The sequence below is a fragment of the Macaca fascicularis genome, chromosome 15, assembly GCF_037993035.2.
Source record: "Macaca fascicularis isolate 582-1 chromosome 15, T2T-MFA8v1.1".
In the NCBI taxonomy this organism is placed as follows: Eukaryota; Metazoa; Chordata; class Mammalia; order Primates; family Cercopithecidae; genus Macaca; species Macaca fascicularis.
The window spans coordinates 121086454-121107476 of record NC_088389.1 but is presented as its reverse complement, the minus strand read 5'-3'; the positions used below and the strand labels follow the sequence as shown (position 1 = coordinate 121107476).

The following is a 21023-nucleotide window of genomic DNA, read 5'->3' as shown; positions in this document are numbered from 1 at the left end:
CTTGCCCTCCTCCTGTCTCATGTGGGGCAGGCTGCAAGAATGTAGCCTTAAAAGACTAACACCTAGGCCGGGTGCAGTGGCTCACGCCTGTAATCCCAGCACTTTGGGAGTCCGAGGCGGGCGGATCACGAGGCCAGGATATCAAGACCATCCTGGCTAACACGATGAAACTGCGTCTCTACCAAAAAAAACCAAAAAAATTAGCCGGGCCTGGTGGCGGGCGCCTGTAGTCCCAGCTACTGGGGAGGCTGAGGTAGGAGAATGGCGTGAACCTGGGAGGCGGAGCTTACAGTGAGCTGAGATCGCGCCACTGCACTCCAGCCTGGGCGACCCAGTGAAACTCTGTCTCAAAAAAAAAAAAAAAGAGTAATGCCTAGGGTACCTAAAAATACCCAGCACATCAGGAAAGCTGACACCAGGAGCGAGAGGCACAAAGCATGCAAGCAGATGAACTGATGCCCCAGGAGACAGGGGTAATGGTGCACTCAAACAAGTAATAAATACACAGGAACCTAATACATCACTTAAAAAAAATCCCAAAGAAGTAACTACATTCCTTGGAAATTAACCACCTGCTTGCTAAAATAATCATAGAAAAATTAAGTGGATGGGCTGAAGAACAGGATGGACAGGGAGGAAGGGCTTCCTTGAGATAAAGATTAACCTGATGGTTTCATGAAAACACAGTGCAAATGGCAAAGGAGAGGGAAAGAATGAAAAGTAAAAGTGCATTCATTGCAGCACTGTTTATAATATCAAAAACAAGAAAACAAATCCACATGCTTGTTCTGGACTGTCATAAAAAATACAACAATCACTGAATATGGAGACCTCCCCGCACCCCAACATATTGTTAATAAAAAAGAAAGTTTCAGAGAGATAAAGGTATTAAGAAGACGTACACACCCCACCATTATGTCTTCTGAAGATATGCACACATACACACACGAACGCACAGGACGAAAGAGGGGAGGTTAGAGCTCCAACTGCTCCCCCACAGTGTGACTGGGGGCAGGGCTGGGACTGAGGGTGGAGGTAAAGAAGGGCTTTTCTGTTGCTCACTCTATCTGACTCCTGTACTGAAGGACATGTACTCGTGTATCAGTTATGCAACTGACAATTTTTCTAAAAGAAAATATTAGAAAGCTCTCCCATCTTGGAGGTCAGAGAAACTAACTTTGGCAATTGTAGTTGCTCATCTGAAACCTATCTGGATGCGCCTTCCCTCCAAGACTGCAGGGCAGATTCCCAGAGTTAGCCCGCCTGGGAGAGGCTCTGACAGTTTGTCAGTTTTAACCACACACCAGGGACCGAGCACTGCAGGCACGGTCTCCGTTAGGTATCACAGCGAAGCCCCCTGTGACTGCTCCATTTACAAAAGCTTCAAGAATAGCTCACAAATAAAGAAGGGGGACTTGAACCCAGTGGGGCCTCAGACCCTTACTCTCAACCACTAGCTACAAAAATATTCAATAAATGTCACTTCGAGGCACTGTATCCACCAAATAATTCATATATTGTTAGCATTTAAGATGAAAACAACCACAGCATTCTGCCTCTATCAAGCAAAGCCTAAGGAGCTGGTGAAGGAGGAGCAAGAGGCCACACAGTGTTTTCCAAAGAGGCTGTGGCAGAGCCCGTCCTGAAAGCCATTCTAAGAACAAACGTACTGCAGGGTCATGGAAGTGTAGGACCACTGGCTGAGACTGCTCCTCTCGGAGAATCTCCATGCATGTCACCTGCACAAAGGCTCTGAAGATGCCCATGATATTTATCCCTGCTTGCTGCACCTCATTCCATCCAGCATTTCTCACGTTTACTTGAGCAAGCTTCGTGGGGAATTCCACTTAGCATTGCAGTGTCCACTTCAGGAATCAATCAAGGAAATCGAGCAGAAGGCCAGCAATCTGCTTAAAGTCTCATGGGATCTCCATTTCCACAAAAATAAGCATCCTCATCACTCAAATAATAAAATGTTGGTTTTGTATCTAATACAAAAGTGACATTGACACTGATGTAAAACATGGATGCTAACTGTTAAAGTAGAGTTAAAAATCATCTTTCACTAAGCACGATTCAGAATGCACCCTGATGGAAGAAATCATAAAAGTTCTATGCTACAATAAATAAATAACCATAGAATTAAAAAGCTCTGGAGAAATATTTTCAATAATTATGACAGTGGATTTACGACAGATAAAATGTAGGTGAGTGTTGACAAGAGGCATATTAATGCCACAGATGGTACAACAAAGAGTATGATAAGCAATTTACAGAAAACATATTTGGTCAACAAATATTCCCCATAGGGCCGGGCACAGTGGATCATGCCTATAATCCCAGCACTTTGGGAGGCCGAGGCAAGAGGATTGCTTGAGCCCAGGAGTTTGTGACTAGCCTGGGCAACATAGTGAGAGCCCATCCCTACAAAAAGAAAAAAAAAAAGAAAAATCCCACACCAAAACCCCCCCCAACCATTCTTCAGGTATTATTATATGTAATAACTGAAGAGCAAGACCGAAGAGCAACTGTTAGACAAGAAGAGGAAGATGGAAGATTCCAGAAAAAAAGAAAGAAAAATGGAACCATGAGATTATTTGGTGTATCTGACACTGTAGAAAATGGTGTCAATAGGGCTTTCATCTTTATGTCAGAAAGTTGGGAAGGAAATGATGATAGGCACAGTGCAAACTAAGAAACCACAAAAACAAAGCAAGGGTTTACCCCAGGAAAAGCAAAAAGGGGTACAAGACGGAAAATGGAATTATATACTTTGCTTTAGCAGTAAACTATATTTATATAACCATAATAAAGTAAACCAAATAACTTCTTAACCTCAGATGAGAGAATAATTATCCTGGGATGGTGTGAGAAGGAGTGGAAGGTGACAGTGGTCTAAAACTCCCAAGTCCTGAATTCTCAGTGTCAACAAACACTGTTTAAAATTAGTACTCCAAAAAACTTTGAAAATACGCCAATCATAAGGAAATAATGAGAATTCTAAAGGAAATAACTCAAAGCAGTACCAAAAGATGGGCAGAATGAAAAGAGGAACTCATTGCAAATTAAAATTAAACAAAAAGAGAAATCAACTTAAGTCACACCAAAACATTTTCATGTCAACTCAACAGGAACTGATAGATGTAATATTAATAAACTACCAGGCTGACCAAAGTAAAATAAAGATTTACCATTTAAGACAAACCAATGAAGGAGGGAAATGAAAGGTCGTATGTTGAACATTCAAATGCTACTTATAATCAGGCAGAGTACACTTAAGTAAAACAATATTTAAACTGTGGATTTCCCTAAATCTCTGCCATGAGCCCTCCTCCTATTGAATTTACATTCTCTCCCCAGTTCACAGTATCCAGGTTGAGAGCCTCCCTCACCCTGCTCGGTAGACCTGCAGCTTGCCTGCAAGGTTTTCACTCCCACTCTGCATCCCAGGCTAGAGGCCCACTGTCTCCTCACACCTATACTCCCTTCCAGCACTCCAGGACAGCAGTGACTGGAAGCGCCTCTCCAGCTCCCAGCCAGGATCCCAGTTTCAGTGCTAGCTACCTCTGAGCAGAGGACCAGAAAGCTCACAGTACTCCTCAGTAATCCAGTCATCATCAACATTCTTAACAGTCCTCGCTTGCTCCACCACCATCTGCCTTTGGCCAGCTGCCAGAAATCAATACGTGGTTTCCCAGAAAGAAAAGAATCAAGCGAGCCATTTGGATTTGTTAAACGTACTATAACATAAACAAAATATTCTTTCTTTGGGTATCTTTGACCTTGGCTAAATTCAACTGTCTTTAAGATTCCAGTATAACCACCTTTTAAGAGACATAGGGCAAAACGTACACAATTGATTCATAAAGGCAAAAAACAAATAAACAAAAAAACAAAACCTCAAATGGATACAAGTTAATATTTGGTCAGATAAAATTATAAGCAAACCAAAAATTTCCCTGATAACATCATATCAAAATGAATGAGCTTTCCTAAAATCCAATCAGACTAGTTCTTAAAACATCTTCCCACAATCCCTCAGTGGAAAACCCTTTTTCCCTAGTGTTCAAATCCATCCTGTTCAAATCTAAGTAGAAGAGGAAGGTGATAAGACACAAATCAGGCAATTTGATTACAATCTCTCGTTAGGACTCTGCCTTCTGATTTTAGTTGCTGTAGAAGAAAAAGTAATGCTCAACGTGTAGGCTTTTAAAACAAATTCTTCCCCAAAGGCCTAAATTCCTGTTGTTGTTACTGTTTTCTCCACTCAGTTACAGATAAACCAATCCAGAAGTAGGGGAAATGTTAAAACCAGCAAAGCAAGAGTAGAAAAGTCAGGGGGTAGCTGGAAAAAAATCTATACAGGGAAAATTGAGAAAGTAAAAATTAGCCTTCACTTAGGCTTAGATAACTGACACAAACCCAGCTGGTTGCAAAGTTAACAGGAAATAATATTTCTTCCATGGACAGGCTGCAGTTGTAAAGGGTGACAGTAACCCCTGCTGTAAGTAACTTCTGTTCTCTTTCTCTAAAATCGTAGACTGTCAGAAACTCTGCTGTTTGAAATTATATTACAAAGATGAGACATCCACTCTTACTTGAAGGACCTCTATTTTGATCGATATGATTGAAAATTCAGTAAAATCTCGCTATTTTAGACTCCCTAAAGAGAGAGGAACTGCCCTTCTAATTACTGGAAAGTGTGAAGTATTGAGCAATATAAATGCACTTTGCTTTCAAAAGCAAACCATAGTTCAATGGAGTCTAATACAGACTCAGTCCCTCAGCTTCAGCTCTAAAAAGTTCTGAAAAACAAGACTTTTTTTTTTTTTGTAAGTTTTAGAGAAGCTCTTGTAGTGATAACACCTGCTCTAAACGGACACACAGCTATTTATAGTCTTCATTCCACTTAGTGAGAATTCATGTTCTTAAATGTAAAAGTGCAGAAATATTAACGCATGGAATTACAGGATTCTCTCCAGACAATATTGGAATGGCATGTAACCGGCAAGGTCAACATGTATGTTTACCTTCCTAAATTCTGAGCAATGTCTTTCTCAATTCTGAAATTTAGATTCTAAATTTTAATTCCAAATTCTGAAAAAGCTTGAATTCCAAAATACACCTTGGCACAAGCATATTGGATTATAACCATGGGCAGACAATGTGCTAAATAAGTGAAGTTCTACTAAGAAGTCTTCCGTCAAAAAAAGCAGAGAGATTAGACCTGCATTTAGAATATCAAATAGGGGCCCAACAAAGATCAGGGAGATTCATTTCTAAAGTGCAAATCTAGCAATAAAATAACGTTTCCACCAATTTCATCTCTCAGGAAAGATAAAGACCTAAAGTCTACACCCCATTTTTACCCTAGCTTAAAACTTTCTAGTTATTAAGACTATTATAAAATCCTATTTTATATTTCACTTCAAATACAGAGGTTTTTAAAAAAAATCTTCCCACAATCCCTCAGTAGAAAAATCTCTTTTTTCCTAGTGTTCAAATTCAACCTGTTCAAATCCAAGATAGAAGAGTAAGAGGATAAGACATAAATCAAGTAATTTGATTATAATCTCTCATTCAAATACACTTTAAAGTGCACTTCAGATACAGGGGATAACACAAATCAATTTCTGTTTTAGTGCAAGATTTTTCTAAATACGTCAAAACAAAAGTGCCATTCAGATAGAACAAAATGATTTGATAAAATAATTTCAACTGACAAAGATTTCTCACTTAAAACACGTAATAATTTACATATATTTAAGCCTTCTCGAGCGAATAGAATTCTATCTATGCACTGCTCGGACTTTGATTGGGGAGAAGGAGGACTTCAATGTATTTAGTTGCATTTAATTAAAATGCTGCCTCTGTAAAGGCAATGAATTTGTCCCTACTAGGACAAAGAAGCCAGATGCTAGAATCAATTCCATTTCTTCCAGGAACTCTCAGGGATTAAACGGTTTTTTTTTTTAAATTTTATTTTTAATATGAAGAATCAGATGTGGCACATCTTCAACTCTTTTTTTCTTTTCTTTTTTTTTTTTTTACTACAAGCTGCAATGCTTTGAAGGTTTTTAAAAAGAGGAAGAGGAGGAGGAGGAGGAGGAAGAAGAAGGAGAAGAAGAAAAAGAAAAGTAAAAGTCTTCCAGTCAACAGTTCTACTTGAGTTCAACTGAATCTTTGGTAAGTCAGGCAAAACTCAAAATATTTTGCAACACTGTTTCCAACATAAACAGAGTCAAACTCTCACTTCTCCAATTGTCTTTCTAGTCCTTGAACATTCAAACAAAAGAATGGATTGCATTTTTATAGTTTTTAGGTGGGCTTAAGCTTTTGGGGCCATATTGCCAAAAACAAACCAACAAACAAAAAGAAATACCCTTAATTCTTAACTCAAATTTACATTTTACTACATAAAACTTTCTTGCTCTCCAAGTTCATTGGCTAAGTAAATTGCTTGACAATGAAAATGTACCCACAAGAGTAATTATGCTAAACGATAGTAGTGGTTCAGAAAGTTTGGTGTTTGAATGCAACTGCTGTTTCTTTCTGTAGTAAAAGATTTGTCTAAGCTTATAAGACGTCTGGGACATTTCTACTTTGAGTAACTTCGATAAACACTGCGGCATTTTCCAGTGGATTCGTGTAAATGGCCAAACGAAAATGTTCTAGCTCCAAGATCGAATTCCTCGCGCTGTGCCTGAGCCCAGTCTCGCGTCTCCCGAGGGCCGGGCCGCGACCGCACTTTCCGCGCTCCCTGGTGGCCTGGGCGCCCTGGGGTGCCCGGGTCCCCTCCGCCCAGGCCCGAGCCCCTCTCTCCCGGCGCAGCTTCTGGATCCCGAGCGCCGGCAGGTTCAGGAGCGAAGCTGGCGGAACCCACCTGTATTTATTCACGTGGTTTCAACACTTTTACCTCCGCCGGTGAAGGCCCTGCGGGCACCTACCCGGTGTGACTGGGCGCACAAGAAAGGCAGAACAAGAAGGGGCATGAACGCCGCGCGTCGTCCCCCGTAACCTCCTCTCCTCACCAGAAAGTCCCGACCGGAGAGGGGACGCGGCCACACCTACCTGCGCCAGGTGAGGCGAGGGCGGGCTCAGCGCGGGGCCCCCAGCTCCTCCTCGCTCTCCCGCCGCCGGGGTGGCCTCAGCCGCCGGGCCCGCGGCGCTTCCTCATTTTCGGCAACTTCCTTAACGCGCCCGGGCAGGCGGCCCGCACTTCCTCCCGGTGTGGCGCCCCGCCGCCCCGGCCCGCCCTGCTGACCGCGCCCATGCGCCGGGAGCTGGGCGCGCACGGGCTGGAGCGCCGGGCGAGGCCCGCGGAATCGGCCCAGGCGGCGGCAGCAGCAGAGGAGCCCAGGTGGGGCGCGGCGCTCTCCCCGCGCAGGGTAAGGGCCCTTCGTAGACAGAGAAGGTGGGACTGCCCGGCACAGGGACCGCATCGGTCCCCCTCCTCCCCGCCAGCGCGGTGGCTTCTGTGACTGCCCGGGACCCACAGACACTCAGCGGCCCTTTCCTTTTGCTGTGCGGTGCTGGGGAAGAGACTCCACCGCATGGCATATTCCCTGGAGGGTGTATCTGGGTCACCAAGCCAACAAGCTCCAAGCTACCTTGCTGGAGCACACGGGAGGCCTGGGCAGTGCCGAGAGGGACTGTGTAGGTGAACACCAGACTTCACGGCGCACTAGTGCGCAATGGGGCACGCTGCTTCTGAAGGCTTCAGTTATTACAACAGTCTTTGCTTCCTTCTTTCCAAGACGGCTCTGACATCTACAACCAAATCAATTAAACTTACAGTCCTAAAAATGGTTTTGAGATACCTGCCTGATACCGTTCTCCCAACCCATCTTCCTTTTCCTGTTGGACATTCCTCTTTAAAATGTTCCCACAAAACGGTATCCAGACCTTCTTGATAACACTGGTTGGCAGTGCCTGTTTTAAAAAGCTTTACCCTAAGCCAAAATGTGAGAAGAAGAAAAAAAAAATTATATATATGTAGTGCTGGATAGTAATTGCCATGGAGAAAATATAGGGATGGGACTATTTACACTTATTGGAACCCTTGGCTTTTTCTGCTTCCAGTGTTATTGGATTTTCATTCATTTTTGCCATTATTTTTTCTAAACCTGTTAAAAGAAAACTTCAGTCGAATTAAATTTAAAGCGGTTTAATTGAGCAATGAATGATTTACGAATGGGGCAGCTTCCAGAATCACAGGGGATTCAGAGACTCCAGGGATGCCTCATGGTCAGAACAAATTTATAGATTAAAAAGGGGAAGATAGGAACAGAAATCGGAAGTGAGGTCGAGAAACAGCTGAACTGGTTATAAGTTGGCGTTTGCCTTATTTGAACACAATCTGAACATTCAACAGTGCATGAGTGGTTGAAGTATGGCCGCTGGGGTTGGTGAAGACTCAGCTATTGTTACAGGCACATACTCCTAAGTTAGATTTTCAGTCTTGTCTGCCTATTAAGCTAGGTTACAGTTCATCCACAAGGACTCAAATATACAAGTATGGGGTCCTTCTCAGGCCATATTTAGTTTGCTTTAACAATTCCTCTCTTTGGGTCATTTTCTCAGTTTTCAGAAAACGACCAAAACTTTGGTCATTGATGTCACTATCACCATTGTAAATGCACTTATATGGTCTTGACACCCACTGGGAAACAGTAGAACAGTGGGTTTTGCAAGGAGGGAACAAGGAGTGGGTAGAGGGTAACTCCTTATGCTGGAACGTCCTGTTTGTTGGGGAAAAACAAAACCTGGTCTGTTCTAGGCACATTTAGCACAAGCGGCTCCATTTTGGTTCATTTTGGTCTGTTGGGGCCTAGTGCATGAGCTCAGCCCAAAACAATGGCCTCCCATAATTTTGTTTAATAAAATTTCCCCTTTTTGTTCAGGTTCTCACTTTGGTGAGAGTGTGACCAAAACTTAGGCTTAGCACCTCTCTCAGTTTTCGTTTCAGATTTCTAGTCTCAGCATGTCATTCATAGGTTAGGGTGTCCTAATAGTTGCACATTTCTTTCAACTTTTGTCATTCTAGTTGAAGAGAGACCATTTGGCATTCTAGAGATGGCTATGTGCAAACATTTAAAACCTTTGAGAGAATACAGTGCATCAGGGAGACTACTATTTGTGACTACCAGGAGGATAATACCAAGAGTTTAGAGTATGCTCCTTACCCAGGATGCCCATAAACCAAACCACCTAGAATCAAATAGATTAAAGAATAAGTTGGAGAAAGAATGTACTCACTTAACTAGGTGGTCTTTTCATTTATCACCTACAACTGAATCTGTATAATACCCGTGTATTTTTTCATAGACCCCAAGTGCCAGTAGTTGCATAGATACTTCTCTGTTTAGCCAATTCTACTATTTAGCACAACTTTCACAAGAGAATTTAAAATCTGTTGTGTAACCATAGCCTTTACAGTGGAATCTGCTGTAGGGCCTATCATGAGTGATACATTTCTAATCATTGCCTCTTTTACTTCAAACCATGGGAAAAGGACCTAATGATGCTTTTTTTTTTTCTTTTTTCTTTTTTCTTTTTATCTTGAGGTAGAGTCTTCCTCTGTCACCCAGGCTGGAGTGCAGTGGTATGGTCTCCATTCACTGCACTCCACCTCCTGGGTTCAAGAAATTCTCCTGCCTCAGCATCCTAAGTAGCTGGGATTACAGGCACCCACCACCATGCCCGGCTAATTTTTGTATTTTTAGTACAGATGGGGTTTCACCATATTGGCCATGCTGGTCTTAGACTCCTGACCTCAGGTGATCCACCCACCTCTGCCTCCCAAAGTGCTGGGATTACAGGCATGAGCCATCGTGCCCGGCCAAATGATGCCTTTTAGAAGAGTGAAGGCCTTCTGCCAATGTTCTCTTTGACCCGTGATGTGGGTTAAGAGAAGTGAATCAATGTTCTATTTCTGACTGATTATGAGGCAATGTATGTGCCATTAAAGTTTCTCACCTGCGAGGGGCCTTCATCTTTTATCTATCAAAGTATAAGGTTATCCATGTATAAGGCTGGCTGAAAAAAACCTTCACAAATAAAAGTATACCCCATAAGTGCACACAACAGACCCCCTTTTCATTTCTATTATTCATACAGGCATGAACAAGGAAAAACTATTTGAAGGTAAGAGTCTCATGATAGTAGAAGCCTTGATCCATGACCTTGGGGAAAGCTGCTCACATCAAGGATGCCATCTTCTTCTCAGGAGAAATTTCCCTGGTTAGCTTTACCTTCAGGGTTCCAGTGGGTGTACGGTTTCAAGAGCATGGAGGGACTGTTCTCAGCTGTGACATTATGAACCTGAAGTTAAAGTTCCTGAAGTTTTGCTGTAGTGTGGATGGCAAGGACAGTCTTTCTCTGATGTTCTCAGAAGATCCAATCTTTGAGGTCTAGATTGTGAAAGGATCAACTGTCCTCAGTGAACCATAAAAAGCTTTTTTTTTAACCTGGTGAAAATACCCTGTAGCATAATAATCTACTGTTATAACATCAGTCCTCTTGCATGGGAAAGCTTTTATACAACCAAAAAACATGCAATAAAAATGACAATTGAATAGAAATCCCTTTATAAAATGTTTAAATGGCCCATCAGGTAACCAAACATACCTTGGGCTTTAATTGTCTTCCCAGGAATATGGATTTAACACACCAAACATTGGTTATAAACTTTATAAGTCACCATACCAATATATTTAATTGGAATTATTTTATCTTTTCCATGATGAGTCATGGAATGCAGAACTTTTAGTAACAATAAGGACTCTGGAAGGACAAGGCAGCCATCCTGGTTCTCTATGAGTCCATGCTTAACATTGGACTCATGTCCTCTCGAATACCAGTTGTTTCTCCAATTTATGTGCATAGCACTGGTAACTGATGGGTTATCATAGGTAATTTGACTTAGACCATGGAGCTGATTCAAATTGTATATCTAAACAGTTTTAGTATTCACTCATTTAGCATGGAAATCTGGCAAAGTATTTTCTTGGTATTTAACTAATTTTTGTTTTACTTGGGTTAGCAGTTTTATAAACCAATCAGTCTTTTATTAAAGTTTCGGGAATTCTTACCCAGTCCAATTCTTGTGGAATTGGAGAATTCATGTGGAATTCTTACCCATTATATGATATTAAAGTAATTAGAAACTTGTATTTAAGAGTGATTTTCAGGGTCCTTTCCATCCTTTCATGAACTTCCTAAAAGAAACCATATCCTAGGATTTTGCATACTTGTGAGGTTTCCAGAAACTGCATCAGCATTATGCAATTAACTGTGAAATGATTTTAAATAGTCATAGTTAAAGACACAGTTGACAAGGAAATTTGGTCATTTCTGTGGTCTACAATAACTTAACATATTAATAATTATAATTATGATTGGTAGCATATACTGAGACATATAAGAATTTTAGAAATCTTGTACAATTTTGGAACATATTGATCAGACACAGTAAAATATAACCTGAAGAAGGTAAAACATTATCCTTTATTTTGACAATGCTTCCCATGTGACTGAACATGTCAGACTGTTTACCTCTTTTGGATGCTTCAGGGAGCCTCTGTAGCCTCCCAAAGTTGCAGGTCAGAAAAGACAGTTGTGAAGCTGAAATTTGATTTTGGGAAGCCTATTAAATATGTTAAAGGTTTAAAACACTTGATATCGTGAAATAGAATTCCAGGTTACCATGTCATTCATTTAGCCAAAATGATGACTCAAAAATTTTAAGAAGGCAAAAACCTTTGCTGTTTGATAGAGGGAAGACTTAGGATTCCAAACAATCTGTCTCTTATCTTTCCCTTCTTTTTTCAGTAGTTTATTCAAAAGACAAACAAAAATCTGTCATTATCCTTTAATATTATAGGAAAATCATGTTTAAGAGAGAAAGTCAAATTTCACCCTTGCATTAGTGTTCTATTAATGTCAACTCAAATTTTTTGTTTGTTTTTGAGACAGAGTCTCAGTCTGTCACTCAGGCTAGAGTACAGTGGTATAATCTCAGCTCACTGCAACCTCTGCCTCCTGGGTTCAACTGATTCTCCTGCCTCAGCCTCCTGGGTAGCTGAGACTACAGGTGTGTGCCACCACACCTGGCTAATTTTTGTATATTTAGTAGAGATGGGGTTTTGCCATGTTAGCCAAGCTGGTCTTGAACACTTGACCTCAGGTAATCCACCCGCCTCAGCCTTCCAAAGTGCTGGGATTACAGGCGTGAGCCACCACACTCAGGCCCAATTTTTAATAAAACCTTATAGATAAGTCTATCAATCTTAATCAGTTTGACTACAAGGTGAGGGTCTCATGAACCTTTTATAACTCTTCATAATTTTTGTGAAAGTAAGCAGATTAGTGCTCCAAGAAAAACCTGTTGTGCTTTTATTCTAATGTTCAATTTACAGAAAAACTTAATACCCCTTTAACTTTAGCCAATGTCCCCACAGAATTTCTTTTTACAAGATTAATTTGTCATGAACCTTCCACAACTTGTTCAAACCTTTAGCTTTATCTTACCTAATTTAAAACAGTCCTTTAACCTGATAAACTAGGCAAAAATTTACATTCCTATGCCTTTTTATAATCTTTTACCAAAGACATATTTAACTCTCCTTACACATACTACTGAAAGGACTTTGTTTTCAGTAATCTCAATCACATGTGATAATGGTAACTTTTAGCAACTTTTACTTTTGGTGCATAAATTCCCTTTCACGAATCTTTTCATGACTTACGCAGACCATCTATGACATGCTTAGATTTTCTGGCTTGTCCTAAACATCCCTCTTTTTAAGCAACCAGTTATTTTACCTTAGAACAATAATTTACCATACAAGATTCTTTCTTCTATAGAATCTCTTTTCTTTGTAACCTTCTTTGCACAGCTAGGGGACATGGCTAATTCCACATGTCTCCAGGCCTTATCTAGAATCTGATGCTCCAAAATAGGTAAACTGAACAATTTTCAAAAGTCAAAGAAGCAGTTATGACCTTAAAGCATTTAGCAAACCTAATATCTGACCTGCATAATTTAGACCATATGTTTATATTTTTCCAATAATCTTTAAAGCTGTTTTTATTTCCCAAAGATTACTAAAGTTATGTGAACTAAAAGACATTACAGTTTTTATTTTTCTTTCAAAATATTTGATTTAAGTGCTTATTTTTCTTTATGCCAATTAATTAGAGCTCTTTTATATAAACATCACACACACAACACATATGTGATTACACCCATAGATGGAACAAGGTCCATTAGTTGCAATATTTTTTATTTAACAGTTTCTAAGTTTCTTTATTGGATTACTGGCGTTAGGGTGGAGTCCTTTCTTTTCTTTTCTTTTTTTTTTTTTTGAGACGGAGTTTCGCTCTGTCGATCAGCCTGGAGTGCAGTGGCTGCACTTGGCTGCCACTTGCAAGCTCTGCCTCAGCCTCCCGAATAGCTGCAAGCTCACTGCAAGCTCTGCCTCCTGGGTTCATGGCTCACTGCAAGCTCTGCCTCCTGGGTTCTTGCCATTCTCCTGCCTCAGCCCCCCGAATAGCTGGGACTATGGGTGCCTGCCACCACACCCAGCTAATTTTTTGTATTTTTAGTAGAGACAGGGTTTCACCGTGTTAGCCAGGATGGTCTTGATCTCCTGACCTTGTGATCTGCCCGCCTTGGGCTCCCAAAGTGCTGGGATTACAGGCATGAGCCACCGTGCACAGCCAGGGCGGAGTCCTTTTAAATATCTTATTATTTGACTTTAGCCACACCAAACTGCCAATATTTTTGGCTTCTTAACTTTACCAAAAGTAACCTCCCAGGTGCTCAGAGAAAGGAAAATTCAGTGCAGTTTGTGGAGGGGAAGAGAATAGAATCAATAAACAGTAAAGGTAATGCAGACATCAAACCAGAAAGGACTCATTCCCTAAGTTGGGAATGAAAGCCCAGCTGCCACTGTAAAAGGACAAAACTTTAGCTGCTGAGCTACAGCACTGGGCAGTCTCCATTGCCCTTCCCAGGAGTCTAGAGTAGTTAATTTTGAGCAAAGGCTTTTAAGCACTCAAGATAATTTTTAAAACTGACTATGACACAAGCCCTAAAATACCTTTTCCCTGGAAGGTGGAGACCAAGAGAAAGTACTGCCACGTGGTTACAAGATCAAGCTCTGAAAGACATAACTGACCAGTTTGCTGGGCAATCTTGTACAGCAGGCTCATAGGTTTCCCTAGGCCTGCATTATGTCTTAAGGTACCCCTCTTTATGACAGAATGATACAGAAAGACAAATTCATGGCACAAAGTACACAAGATTTGCTACAGCTTAAGACTAGCCTCAGAATTCTCTTTTGCATTAATCAAAACTTTACAGTGTGGTTTTTTTTTTTTTTGTTTCTTTGTTTTGTTTTTGTTTTTTTGTTTTTTACCATTCATTCAAATGGTTTGCAGAGAGGGGGGTGGGGGAGAGAGGGGGAGAGAGAGAGAGAGAGAGAGAGAGACAGAGAGAGACAGAGAGAGACAGGCCAGAAGTCTGCTGATAAGAAATTCTTACCCTTTTGCTGACATACCAGGTTTCTGGGTTCCCTTTCCCTAGTGAGCAGCCCTAGTGACCCAGTTCGCCATACCATAGACCTGGGGGCCAAGTTGCAACACAAAAGAAAATATTTTTTCCTTTTTTTAATGGACTTCAGTGCACTGTTATTCATTTGGAACATTCCCCTATAAGTTATCTTTAGCAACATTTTGCCATTTTTGTAAGACTCACTCTTTCCTGGACCTAATATATAAGCTGGGAGGAACTCAGTTTTCCAGGAATTAAGGATCCCATTTTTACCTAAAATATTGGCTTTGCTGTCAGGTTTCCTTGATTACTTTAGCCAATGATTTTTTTCCTACATAAGCATGCAAGAAAAATGAAGCAAAGGGGCAGAACACAAAAATCCCTGTGAATTTCCAAAAGCCAAATTTTACAACCCCTGCAATATTACCATTTACTATCTGTTTCTTTTTGACCCAGTCTGATGTAAGAGGCCTCTAACTGGATCCAAGCCAGTTAATTACCAGATAAAATCCTATCCTAGATCCAGTCCAGTTCTGCCACGATTTCCAAACCCAGTTTGGAACAGAAATTTGCTTGAAGATACTTGGAGAGCTCAAAACAGAAATCTATGGCACTCCAACATTCGAGAGAGAATTTACTAGGATCCGTAGCTGATCTGAGAGATCAAGGGACACAAGTGGCTCCTGTGGGTACCTTGCTTGTTCACTCAGTGCTTCTGGAGGTTGTTAGAAGCTCTCCTTTGGGCCCCACTTCTGACACCATCTGTTAAAGGAAAAACTTCAGTCGAATTAAATTTAAGGCAGTTTAATTAAGCAATGAATGATTCATGAATTGGGCAGCCCCTAGAATCACAGCAGATTCAGAGACTCCAGGGATGCCTCGTGGTTAGAACATATTTATAGACAAAAAAAGGGAAGTGACGTACAGAAATTGGAGGTGAGATAGAGAAACAACTGGATTGGTTACAGGTTGGCTTTTGCATTATTTGAACAGAGTTTGAACACTCAGCAGTGTATGAGTGGTTGAAGTATGGCCACTGGGATTGACCAAGACTCAACTATTGTTACAGGCACATACTCCTAAATTAGGTGTTCAATCTTGTCTGCCTATTAAGCTAGGTTACAGTTCATCCACAAGGACTCAAATATAGAATACAGAGTCCTTCTCAGGTCATACTTAGGTTGCTTTCACAAACCTCAATGGAAGATTTTGATAATGGTTATATTTGCTTATCATTGGACTTAATTTTGCCTCAACTACCTGACAAAATGGCCATTATTCCTGAGATGGAGGCTGCAGAATGTCTGTAGGTGGTTTTCAGAGTTGTCAATATTATTGGAGATGAGCACTGGGGGACCAGTGTGTACAAGGCAAACCCAGCCTGCTACAAAGATTGCAGTTTTCTCAGGCTTTTGCCTAATGGAAATGAGGAGGAAGTTCTAGATCCATGTCCAACCTCCTCCCTTTACACTGCTGTGGTCCCTTTCACCTTTGAGTCATCTTCTGCATTACTTAGTATCATGTAGTAATTTTTTTTTTTTTTTTTTTTTTTTTTGAGATGGAGTCTTGCTCTGTCGCCCAGGCTGGAGTGCACTGGCCTGATCTGGGCTCACTGCAAACTCTGCCTCCCGGGTTTACGCCATTCTCCTGCCTCAGCCTTCCAAGTAGCTGGGACTACAGGCACCTGCCACCACACCCAGCTAATTTTTTGTATTTTTAGTAGGGATGGGGTTTCACCATGTTAGCCAGGATGGTCTTGATCTCCTGACCTCGTGATCCGCCCGCCTTGGCCTCCCAAAGTGCTGGGAGCCACTGCGCCCAGCCTAAAAGATGCTTCACATTATGTATCATCAGGGAAATGCAAATGAAGACAGTAAGATATCAGTGTGGCCCAAATCCGGAACACTGACCGCACTGAACACTAGTGAGGATGTGAAGCAATAGAAATATTCATTACTGTTGTGAATGCAAGATGGTACAGCCACTGTGGAAGACAGTTTGGCAGTTTCTTATGAAACTAAACATCCTCTTACAACATGAGTAATTGTAAGAGGATTGTGCTTCTTGGTATTTACCCAAAGTAGTTGGTATGTACCCAAAGTAGTACCCAGTAATTGTTCTTCTTAGTATTTACCCAAAGGAGTTGAAACCTTATGTTAACACAAAAACCTGCACACAAATGTCTACGCTAGCTTTATTTACTAAGTTTATTGCCAAAACTTGGACACAAACAAGATGTCATTCAGTAAGTGAATGGATATATAAGCTGTTGTACATCAGTGTAATGCAATATTATTCCACACTAAAATGAAATGCACTAGCAAGTTATGAAAATAAATGGAGGAAATCTAAATGCATATTACTAAGTGAAAGAAGCCCTCTGAAAAGGCTACATACTATATAATTTCAACAGCTGATATTCTGGAAAGAGCAAAACTATCTGGATAGTAAAAAGATCAGTGGCTGCCATGGGCTGGTGGGGAGGGCAGGATGAATAGAAGGAGCACATAGGTTTCTTAGGGCTGTGAAAGTACTCTGTATGATATTATGATGGTGGACACACAGCATTTTTCATTTGTTAAATGCCATACAATATACAACACCAAGAGGGAACCTCAATGTAAACTTTGGGCTTTGGGTGATTATGATGTGTCAAAGTAGGTTCATCAATTGTAACAAATGTACCAGTCTGATGGGGGCTGTTGATAAAGGGGAAGGCTGTGCATGTGTGGGGTTAGTGGGTATATGGGAAACCTCTGTACCTGTCTCTCATTTTTACTGGGAACCTAAAACTGTTCTACAAAATAGTGTTTAATTTAAAAAACAGTTTTTTTGGTAACAGTGGCAAGTATGCCTAATAGGCAGTCCCTTAAATGAATAAAAGTACAAAGGAAATAGAAACATCCCAAATTCCAGGCATAAACATCATTAACATTAGGTGACCATTACAAAATTATCTTTCTATATATACACGGCAATAGATATAAAAATGGCCATCATTTTAAATATAATACATATGTTATACATTTTATCCATTTTAAATATGATACTTAATTCTACTTAAATTTAACAGAATAAAAAATTCTGAAATGGGATCTAAAGAATTGCTGATTTTATAGAAATGATTCTTTGCCACAAATGTATCACTTCTGGAATGATCCCACTTTGATTAAAGGAAAAAAATGACAGTAATAGGCAGTTTTAGTCATTTCTTCTAAACCATGAGCTTTAATTTCAGACAGTGTCAGTAACTCTGCTATGATACATGAACCGATTACCTCTCTCACTCCATTTCACCTCAGCTTACCTCTCACATTTTTCTAGTTATGTGAGTTTTACATAGTTAAGTTTAAAAATTTTGATTTTTTTGTAACCATAAACCCTCAGTGGTCTCTTCTTAGTTCTCCATTTAAAAGGATGCCATATGCGCCTCCAGACCTTTCTACCACCACATCTCATTCCTACTTTCTTTATTGATTAGCTGGATGGACTCTGTGAAGACGTGATCCCACCTACTGCATCTATCAATGCTCTCCAGTTTCAGGATGTTATTCTGTTGCTGTTGTATGGCAGTGACATTAAGGTGAGCACAGTGTGTCTCCATCCTACTTCCCTTTGGCCTAGACTTGGTAGATTTTCCTCCCTTGCCCTTTTGGCATTGAGTGTTGTTTTGGAGAACTGTGAGAACAGCCAGTCCTTTGTGTGACTTGCTCTTCTTTCCAGGTTGCTAAAGGAACCTTTCTTAAACTGAGATATTAAGAAACTTGACAAGGATATATATTGATACAGATCAACCAGCATCTTTTATTTCTTTTTCTTTTTTTTTTGAGATGGAGTTTCACTCTTGTTGCCCAGGCTGGAGTGCAATGGCACGATCTTGGCTCACTGCAACCTCCACCTCCCGGATTCAAGTGATTCTCCTGCCTCAGCCTCCTGAGTAACTGGGATTACAGGCATGCACCACCACACCTGGCTATTTTTTGTATTTTTAGTAGAAACAAGGTTTCTCCATGTTGGCCAGGCTGGTCGCGAACTCCTGACCTCAGGTGATCCTCCTGTTTTGGCTTCCCAAAGTGATGGCATGAGCCATCGCACCTGGTCAACTTTTATTTCTTAACCACAATGCACTCTTTAACTGGCAGATTTAGATCTTCATTCAAATAATTTTTTCTTGTGTGATTTTTAAATACCTTTTTATTTGTTAGATTATTCTCTTCAAGGATATTAATTAACTTTTTGTCATTATGTCTATTATCTTTTCTCTGATTGTAGTAATCTCTTTTTTTTCTTCCTGGTTCACAGTGATTTTCTCTCTCTCCCTTTCTTTTTTTTCAGTAACTAAATCGTTTAGCTGGGTCTGCTTCATTTCTTGTTATTTATAATTTACCTGTAGGTAGGTTTATTGGTCCTCAAATTATTTCTTTATTTCTGGTTCTCTCTATCTTGCTCTTTTTAGTTATTTTCTCTTGGTTATTCAATTGGTTCTTGAGTTTTTAAAAAAATTAAATTCAGGCTCTTATCAAATTTTGTAGCCTGTGAACTTAAAAATTCTTTCAGACTGGATTTTATTTTTAACTTGTGCATGCTATTGTCTTTTAAGGTTTGCATAGCTGCAAGTTCATTGATTTTTTTTTTTTTTGAAACGGAGTCTCACTCTGTAGCCCAGGCTGGAGTGCAGTGGCCGGATCTCAGCTCACTGCAAGCTCCGCCTCCCGGGTTCACGCCATTCTCCTGTCTCAGCCTCCCGAGTAGCTGGGACTACAGGCGCCCGCCACCTCGCCCGGCTAGTTTTTTGTATTTTTTAGTAGAGACGGGGTTTCACCATGTTAGCCAGGATGGTCTCGATCTCCTGACCTCGTGATCCGCCCGTCTCGGCCTCCCAAAGTGCTAGGATTACAGGCTTGAGCCACCACGCCCGGCCTCATTGATTTTATCTTGTCCACACTTGGCAGCTTTCTTCAGATTTTCACTGTGCTCTGCCCCTTTGTGTAAGGCAGCTCCTAAATCCTCATGTCAGATCCTTTTCTTACCCCTTTTCTGGATTACCTTTGATGGATTAATATTCCTTTTGAGCTTGATTTTCTATAGCCTTTGAGCGTGGGAATGGTGGGGGTGGGCTTAGCTGGAGTCGTGTTGCACAAACTGGGCTCCTCCCTCCAATGTGAGACTGTGAGGAACATGCAGCCTTCAAACTTCATTGAGGGAGGGAGAAGGCTGAGCATACCTTGTCCATCGCGGGGCGGGTAAGTTTCAGCTCATTCCCCCGATTAATGTGGGTCCTTGGAGTCCTCACACTCTGACAAAATCATGCCACATTGCTGCCATTTCCTTTTGCACTAATCTCCACTGCAGCCATTTTCACTACCCCACAGTCAAAAATGAGAAAAACTAAGGATAAACAATGGCCCTTTCTTCTTCTCTCAAGATTTGAGTGAGAATTGTCAGGATTTTGTAGACGCACAAGGTGTGGTTTCTGGGAGGTTGGAGTGTGGCCTCATTGTGATACTTTTCAACTTCTGGTTTTTATATGAGCAAGCGCTTTTCAAAGTGCATTTTGTTAAGTGGTTCTCCTTTTCTTGTTTGGTTACTACTTGTAACTGTAGCGTTTTTGTTTCTTCCCCCTTCCCTTTTTTCTTGAGGTAGAAAGATGTGAAAAGTAAGGATTCTTTTCTTCTAGATAGCGAGGCCTCGATATTCTGTAAATGTTTCACTATGTTCTTTCAGAATGTAATGCCCCACATGTTTTTTACTATAGGATATACATTGTACTTTTTTTTTTTTGACAGGGTCTTACTCTGTCACTCAGACTGGAGTGCAGTGGCGCAATCACAGCTCACTGCAGCCTTAGCTTCCCCAGCTCAAGTGGTTCCCCCACCTCAGCCTCCCGAGTAACTGGGACTTTTTGTATTTTTAGTAGAGATGGGGTTTTACCACGTTGCCAGGCTGGTCTCAAATTCCTGGACTCATGTGATTGCATATTTTGATATTTATGATGTAAGTTCCTCATTTTTGTCTCTTCCAAATTTACACAAGTTACACATGATATATCTGTTAAGGTGCTTTTGGTTGCAAGTAAAAGAATAACTAACTCCACATATTGAAATAATAAACTTGTATTGACACACAAAGGAGAATATTGCATAGTTAGGACAGCATCAGATGTATTTTTATGCATATTACATTAAACTGAGATAAAATGCATTATTTTCATATGTAGGTATACCTTTAAACAAAAAGTAACAACCCTATTGTGTCCTATGAAGGGAAGTTAATTTTGATAGACCAGCATGATGGAGGTGAGTGGCTTATCTCAGTGATTTTCACCTTCTGATCACATTCATCCAGCTTCCGAAATGACATAGGATGTAGCCAGAGGAACAACTTCCTTCTGCTGGTATTCCCTAGCCAATTCAACCAGATATCAAAGTGACTTTTCACTTACAAATGGTAAACTTCCTCATTTTTC

General features: G+C 40.8%; 1 protein-coding gene across 12 annotated transcripts in view; it reads right to left on the bottom strand.

Moving 5' to 3' along the window:
- SYK (spleen associated tyrosine kinase) overlaps window positions 1–7181 on the bottom strand; it is a 128304-nt gene extending 121123 nt beyond the window's left edge. For 6 of the 12 annotated variants that reach the window (XR_012424875.1, XR_012424872.1, XM_045372991.3 and 3 more), the window contains exon 1: window positions 7072–7181. The gene's annotated coding sequence lies outside the window, so the exon portion shown is untranslated. Of the gene's footprint in view, window positions 1–6883 lie in introns of all 12 variants that reach the window. The other 6 variants (XR_012424874.1, XM_074017824.1, XM_074017827.1 and 3 more) reach the window with 2 other exon arrangements.
- Between the last annotated feature and the right edge of the window lie 13842 nt (window positions 7182–21023).